The sequence below is a fragment of the Cuculus canorus genome, chromosome 2 (genome assembly GCF_017976375.1).
Source record: "Cuculus canorus isolate bCucCan1 chromosome 2, bCucCan1.pri, whole genome shotgun sequence".
Lineage (NCBI taxonomy): Eukaryota > Metazoa > Chordata > Aves > Cuculiformes > Cuculidae > Cuculus > Cuculus canorus.
Window position 1 is genome coordinate 41,180,147 of NC_071402.1, and position 8,478 is coordinate 41,188,624.

Genomic DNA, 8,478 nt, shown 5'->3' on the forward strand with positions numbered 1-8,478 from the left:
GCTGCTCTTTCAGAGCCAAGACAACATGCAGTTCATACAAAGCCGACATGAAGAAGGAGGCTGTGGGATGCTGTTCTCTAACTGGTGAGCTGCACTGGGAACCAGTGTTCTGAAAAGGAGTGAACTGCAGTGAGCACCAATAGACTGTGTGCAGTGCTGTGCCACTTACTGTGCTCCTTGTTAGACACAGCACTTTTCTAAACACAGTTCCACAGGAAGCATGTGCCTTGGTTTTAATCCATAGCTAGAGACTGATATCCGTTCATTTATCAAAAGCTGTGGCTTAGAAAGAGCATTTGTAAAATTGTAGTGGCAGCAAAAAAAAAATGTTCTCTATTCAGGAAGGAACAAAGATGAAGCCCCACAATCAGCTGAAGCAGACAGGGAAAAAATCTTTTATAGAAATTGTTTGTATGGTAATTGATTCTTCTATATTTTTTTTATAATATTCCTACAACAGAAGAGTCAGTTCGTAGACATGGCTTTGCAGCGAGTACCTGCTGTAGGCAGCTGCATTTTGAACACCGGTGAAGTCTGTAGGCATCTGATTCCTCCTCTGACCCTACCTGCTCCTATGCAGATTTGAAGTACACTGCTGGGGCCAAATAACTGGGTTAAGGTGTTGTCTCCCAGGTTAGGTCCCTGGAGTCAGCAGCTGAGTCTGGACCTACAAACTGCTTCACACAGTTCTCTTTTTAGTTTCAGTGACCTTAGTAGCATTATTTAGGAAATTGTTGACAGAGTATTTTGAGGAATATGTGCAAGAAATCTTTGGCAATTTCCTGATTAATGTTTGAAAAATCATTAAAAATGTAAAGTTACATAGGTATTGTGTTAAGTGACCAAGAAAAAGCTTTGGTTGTATTGTATTGCTTTCAGAGACTGATTTTTCAATGAGGTAGCCTGTTTTTTAGTGTAAAATATAGCTGCTGTAAATTATGGGAAAATATAGATAGGAGGAATATCTCATGTATTCCTGGACAATTATGAGCTGGCTTCTGTGCAAAAATCTCTTCTTGTATTTGGAGAGAAGTGACATCTTGCTCCTTCAACTGTCTCTGAATGAAATTAGAACCTAAAAGTCCTTAAGGAAAAAATTCCATAAGAGCCAAAGTTCAAAGATTAGTTACACAAAACTACATGCTGGTAGTTAATCGATAAAAATCAATCCTCATGCTAATTTTCCAAAAATACTAACTATTCAGAAATACTAATAAGGCATTCATAATTTGTTTGATTAAAACCAATAAATTTTCAGACCAAAGTAGGGAATCTACAAAGCACAACTTTTAGAACTCCACGCTGAGGAATTAAAGAGAATCTTGAATGGTTGTCTACCATCCGCATTTGTCAACACAACTTCTACTGTACTTAACTAATCCCATCCTTGTGAACTCCTTTCTGGCTACAAATGCCTATGAGAGTATACACTCCAATTAAAAACCTAGGTTTTTTTTAAATCCCAGTGGTTTCAATGTAGTCAGATTCAGTAAATTCATTAAAGTTCACTCAGATATGACTGGATATTTTTTAGCTGAGAGGAGAAAGTTATCTGAAGTTTGTCTCTTTGGAAAAAAATGTTCATTGATTTATAGTTTGAAAACTATCAGGAATCTAAATATTCTTTTCTTCTTAGTAAAGAGAGAAGAAAAAAGTCTAAATTGATCCCTGCAAGTATTGATCCTCGCTTCTCAACCACAAAAAAAATATGTTGAGTATTGGGATTCCCTGATTGTTGCAATTTGGCTCTAGATCTACAATTTTTTGAAGTATGGTTATAGAAGACTACGCAAGTTGGCATGATATTTTATTTGTGAATGTATTGTGGGACTGAATATGCTTAATACATAATGTCATTTCATGTGCCGCAGAACTCATGAACAGAGCTAACGAGGTGAGAGACATACATTTTAAAATGCCTTGTAAAATGAGGCTCCAATTTGAAGCAGTTACCTGTTAGAGACATTAAGAATTGGTGAACTAGCCATCATTAAAAATCTCATATGTCAGGGTGAAACATTTGCAGCCAAAAAGCACATTGTAAGGGCTCTTCTGTTTGTAACCTATGGTTTTTTTTCAGTTCCTTTAACTAAAATATGCCAATCCTGTCACTAACATTTATGGTTGTAAGTTTACCATCTATATACACAGATTAAGATATGATGAAGAATAATATAATGAAAAAGATGCTTTATTTTCTAAGCCATGTTACACCTGCTCTGCACAGCCACCCTGCAGAGCCTTATTCTGTATTGCTGCAGTCTCAGCCAAGGGCACTCTTTGGTTCTATTTCTCCTGGTTAATCTGCTTGTCTCAAGAAGGAATTTGTAAAGCTTATGCTTTCTAAGTCTCACAGTGATCTGTTAGATCTCCTTATCAGCCCTAGAAATCAGTAACTCATTCTTTTCTATGAAAATGCCAGAAAATATTTCATTTTTTGTTTGTGCAGAAAAGACATGAGCTGGATAACGTAACATAACTCTAAAACTGTAAGCCAAGACCTTCCTATTAAAGCTCCAAAGATGCAATTGAATGCTGTTTCTATTTTTTAATATAACATTATTTTTTATTTTAAAATATAATGTACCACTTAAGAAGTTTCTCAGAATTACTGAGAACCCCTGAGAAATGTGTGCTTTCCTTCTTTGAGCCTTTCATCTTATTAGTAATTCCTCCACACAAAACCAATGTTGTTACTACTGAAGCTGCAAATGGGATTGGCAGGCAGTTTATCCTTGGTTTTACTCCTTTGGGAGCAGTCCTGATTCTCTGTGAAACTGATAAAGAAGAGACAAGCAGATTGGCAGGATTAGCCATGCGCTGAATCTACCCATGTTGCTGCACTGATAGAGAGATAATCTGTAGTGTCAGATAAAATACAGTTTCTTGCACTTATTTTACACCCATTAATATAATATACGCTTCAGAGTGTATTTAGCTTATAGAGGAAGATGTAGAATCGAGTGTTTTATAAAGGTCATTCATCATATTTAAATTATATGCATTCTGAGTAAAACCAAAATTGAATAATGCTGGGTCACTTTGTAACCTAACAAAAATCTTTAAATAAATCTTAATGTCAACTACAGGAAACTTTAAGTTCTCAGCAATTTCTGTAACCTCTTGAATATTTCAGTGCCACTCTGTGACACTCCCCGAGCACCTAAGCAAGGGCTAAGGTGATTTTGAGGGTACATGGTACCCTGCGACTCCTTAACTCCCAGAGCACAAGGTAGAGTGAGAAGTTCAGGGTAGCACCTTGTCCCATTAAGTCCACAGGCTGGATGGCTCAATGTAACTCAGTTCCTGCCCCACATTGAAGCTCCTTCTGGAGGAAGAGTGTTTTTAAAGCATCTTCACAAAGCAGAGAATATTGTACCATGTATTAAACAAATGTGCAATACACTATAGCACAGTCATCACTATGCAGGAGACTTGTAGGCTCAGATCCAAAATGTCTGCAGTTCTCTCTGGGTACATAATGCGCTGTCATAGCCAAATCAGAATAACCACCTGAAGTACACAGCTTTAGTGAAGACAGCCATTGCATGGAGATATTACATGCTTTGGTTCAGCTTTTATACAACAGAGATATATTTCCGCTCAATTAAATTCCTTCTATATTCCCTATAAATCATCATTACAGTATGATTTATACCACATATTTGTTCAAATTCTTCATTTATATACTTAAGCCTTTAACATCTTAATAGATGCCAAGATGTAACTTGAAGGATATCACAAAAACAACTGGACTTTGTCAGAAATTCTGATAACTTGGTTTGTTTAATCACCCAAATTGACATTATCGTGTCAAATTATGAAACATTTCCAGAACAACTTCAGGTTTTCCAAATGCCTCATCACCTTCTGTAAATGTCAGCCTGGAAAACTCATTATTTAAGGTGGTCTAATGAGTTTGTTTGGATCCCAGTTTTGAAGCGTGAAACTAATCTCAAAAAGTAAACGAATAGTGCAGTCAGAAAGAAAACCAAAGGAAACAGATGGGAAAAGAGAGCACAGCCCAACCTGAAGACCTGTCTTTGCCAGATTTCCTTTGAACACCATCAAAATGCTGGTGCTTGCAAGAAACAGAGTCAAAGATCTCAAGACAATAGCTACAGACAATTTGTTTCCATCAGATGCTCCCAGTCTGTACAAAGGCTATAGGTGTATTTGCACACAGGTGAGAGGAGAACACATAAGTATTTGAATGTGTTATTCACTGTGGGGAAGATCCTGATTAATTTCACTTAGCCTTGGAACATGTGCTACAGGCATGTTGCTTACTAGATCCTAGGAGTTTCCGGTGTCATTTTATTCTCCTATTGTATTAAGAAGTAATTCTGAAATTGGAGAATCTAATGCAAGATTGCCTAGAGTGGGAGAAACAACATAAATCATTTTAATAAGACAGCATTTATAAAAAGATGCACTAAGATACTCAGAGCTAATTTGAAGCTAGCGTCATGTACTAACTCATAGTGAAAAATGTATTTTTACATCCTACAGTACATGAAGTCTTTTTCATGAGTAACTTGTATCTTCTTCTAGCCTCTGCATGGAATGATGTTTAGCTCACAGTTTGCCCAAGCAATGGCATGATTGTGAAGGAATAGGCTTGGAGCTGGAAGTCAGGAAATTCACTGTTCCTCTGTCATTACTTTTGCCTTTGACCAACAGTTTTGATCCTGCTGTCCTGATACCTTCATTTGTTGCCTGGAAAACACAAAAGTTGGTGGAAGTGGAGAAAAATATATGTAAAGATACTGTCCCTATTTTTCTCTGTTACAGGTTGTAGACAAGGAGGCTTCGTGATTATTCAATTTCTCAGGCTAACTAGAAACAGAATCTTAATTTCTTTATTTTTATGCCTAGAAAAACATTATTACTTTCTATATTATCCTACTATTTTTAATACTTAATATAATTTAATGAGGTGGAAAGGCTTGAATTCATCCAAAGAACTGTTATTAACATAGAAGTATTCTACCTTGATTACTACTATAGATTATCCTCATTTCTTTCTTCAGTCAATACTGCGTCTCTGTTCAATACTTCAGATACTTCAGGATGTCACCAGCTGCTAACAAACAATGACTGTTTAAATTTAAAAAACAATGAATGCAGATCTAATTGCCATTTACCATTGCACAGCACTGTTGTTGAAGCCAAATAAATGATCAGATGGTTATCCATTTCATTAACTCATCTCAGCTGGCAGCACTGCCTGGGGTAGCTGTGGCTTAAACAGCCACGAGGCAATGCTTAATACTTTTATAAATTCCATTCTTCCTGGGTGTTCGTTGATCATATGTATTGTGTCAGTGGAAATGGCATTCAAGCTTTGTCACTTACACCATTGCTTCTTTCTCAAAAATATAGTTAACAAATGAATACACTGATATTTTCAATATGCGTTTTGGATGTCATTTAAGTCACCATTCACCTTATTCCTTATTGCTGTCCAGTGTCCACAAACAACTTCCCTGCTGCATTTTCGTTAAAGGGCATGCAGGTAGTTTGTGTCTACAGGTGTGTAGATGCAGGTGTTTACTTTGGGTCAACTGAATTCCCCAGGTAGCAGGGCAGCTTCCTATGCTATATAGGGAAGATTCAGAAATCTCAGATATTTCTTTTAATACACCATTGCAATGGTTCTTCACATGAAGCACTGTTTGTCATCTCACCAAGACACAGGCTGATGATTAGAGGTACTTGTTCATAAAATTGTTCTATACAACTAGTAGTTTAAATATGGAGGGAAAATGTTTGCTATTCCAATGTCTGCATTTGTAATCTGGGAAGCACAAAAAAATAGTATAAGGAACATAACATATATAAATGCACTGTCTCTATTTTTCACTCAAGACGAAAAGATGATGTAAAGACAGAAACTGTTGCTTTATTCCTCCATTGCTCAATCGCTTAGTCAAAAGACCTGCAAATCTTAAAATTTATTGAACATTATCTTTTCACTATTAGCATTTTAAAATTATTAGAATTATTAATTACATATTTCTGGCCAAATACAGGGTTTTTTTGAAGTACAGGTGAATCATCAATTCTGCATGAAGCAATTACTCAACAAATATCTTATAGTGTTAAATGTTTTTCTTTTTACCAAACTCAGCTCCTTCAAGAAAAAGAATTTGTAAAGCAGGAGCAATGATGAGCCCAGTACAAACAACAGAGATATTGACATACAAATAGACAAAGCATCCAGGAATAAAATTAAAATTCCTTTCATTATCTAAGCCATTTTACCTAGTAATTAAGAACTACACAAGTTTTGTTAAATAATTCCACATTCTAAGACACTAAGAGCTCTGTAGCTCTTCAGATGTTCTCAGCACTGCCCATGGGTTTGTTCTAGGCATCTCCCTATATTAAAGTATTTTTATTTACTTTACTTTTGCTTTTGACCATATAGTCAGCCAAGTTGCACTGATGTGCCTTGCTAAGGCTAAGCTTTCAGGGCAATTCATCACCAGAGAAGTGTATCCAAAATAAGTGTTACGAATTTTGTTCTAAAAACCCTTTGTTTTTCATTTTAGCAGGAAAGACCTAATGTAATTATCAGCTTTATCATATTTTAATGTGCTTGTTGAGTTTTTGGCATTACAGAATGTACACAAGATTCAACTGTCCTATAAAGAATGATGCAAGGGATTTTAGTCTAGTGTTGAAGGAGAGCACATATATAATTAAAGCAAAGTATATAAATGTGAAAGGGGGTAAGTATTAATGGTATCATTGTAGCCACTAACCTATGTGTATCAGAAAGTGGATTCCCCAAAAGATTTCGATTTCTTGAAATTTCTAAGCCACACATACTAAATTTTAAGAAGTACGCTAAAATCACCTTCTTCAAAACATTAATTAATGCATTTTTTCTCACTTTTTTTGTTTGTTTTTTTTTTGTTTTCTTAAAAGAAACCAAATTTCATACAGATGCAAGCATACAAAATCCGACACAAAAATGCAGGACTGCCCATAACTCTTTTTATTTAATAAATTAGGAAAATCAACTACAATCACTTTTCACATCTTCTACCAACATAAAAAGGGTTCCTTTGAGTACCGTCTTGATCTTGGGGAAAAGGGAGCCAGGTTTGCTGAATAGGGTGGGTGCTCAAGCACAGTAATTTTGTAATTAGCTAAAAGCTGCTTCACAGACAAAGTGCTATGGGATGCCACATTGTCTTGACATTAACTTGCTGTTCAGTCTTGCACACCAATATTTTCCAACTGAGGGTAAGAACACATCTATATCTGAACACACATCCACGCATAGTGAGTTGAGCCTTGCCTCAACGTGACAGGTTAGAACATGTTCTGTAACCATCTCTTTGTTTCTTCCTTCCCACTTCGGATTCCCAAGCTATAGGTTAGTCTTGGGTTTTTTAGTTGGATCTTGTATATATTCTTTTAAATTTACACACAAAAGATACTTTCTCTTCTGCAACAGAATGGGCTAAGTACAGCTGGCTCAAGAGTCAAAAGGGTTGCCAGTCTGCCTGGAATGATATGCTAGGAGTTAACAGGAAATAAGGAATAGGATACAGACTCCTTCAGGGCAGGAAAAGAATTTGAAAGAAGCCAGGGAGTGTGATAGTCCTGAAAAGGTCTTTGAAAACTATTTAGAGTCTGACAGCAAATAAAGTAGGAAATCAGGCTAGACTTGATGTCTACTTTGTTATCTAAAGTTCTTCATTATCTATAGCTTACATTTCTCTGGAAGCTGAAGGAATAGCAGTCCTTAACTGGTAAACTGGCACATCTGAGAGTCCCCACAGTAATTAACAGCTGCCAGTTAAGAGAAGATCCATGATTCTAACTATGACTTCAAATACAGGAGGGGGTCACCCACGCTGCAGGCCCGTACAGGAGTGCAAATTAGAAGAAAATTGTTCCCTTTCAATATTTAAGCCACATTACATAGGACCATGCTCTCCTTATACAGATATGTTTACCACCTGGTAAACTTAAACTGGCAATGTTCCTTTAAGATATAAAATTTCATGAGAGCTTATTGCTTGCTATGCACAGACTTTACAGTGGTTTTCTAATTAACGATTTCCCTCCATTTTCATTTTTTTCACAATCATCTTTCCAAAGAAGGCACATACTTTTACGTGAGATTCAGAAGCCACTGCAATAACTAAAGTAAGAATCAGGAAGAGAAATACAATTTCTTTTATATAAGAAACATATTTGCTATAGATCAGCAGAAGCAAAAGACAGCTCTCAGTGTACTCCAGAATGTGCTAGAGACCACATCTGTGATACCAGTGGACTCCTACCTCCCCACAGACACGGGGAAAAAATCAGACGCTTAAAGCCATTTTGGGAAATATGTATCAGAAAGGTCTTGGATGACACTGCGTCCCAAACCATGTAATCCTGGACAGAAAAATTCTGTAAAAATAGCTAATTCAGTATTTCTACACATTTCCATTTAAGGAAAAAGTGTTC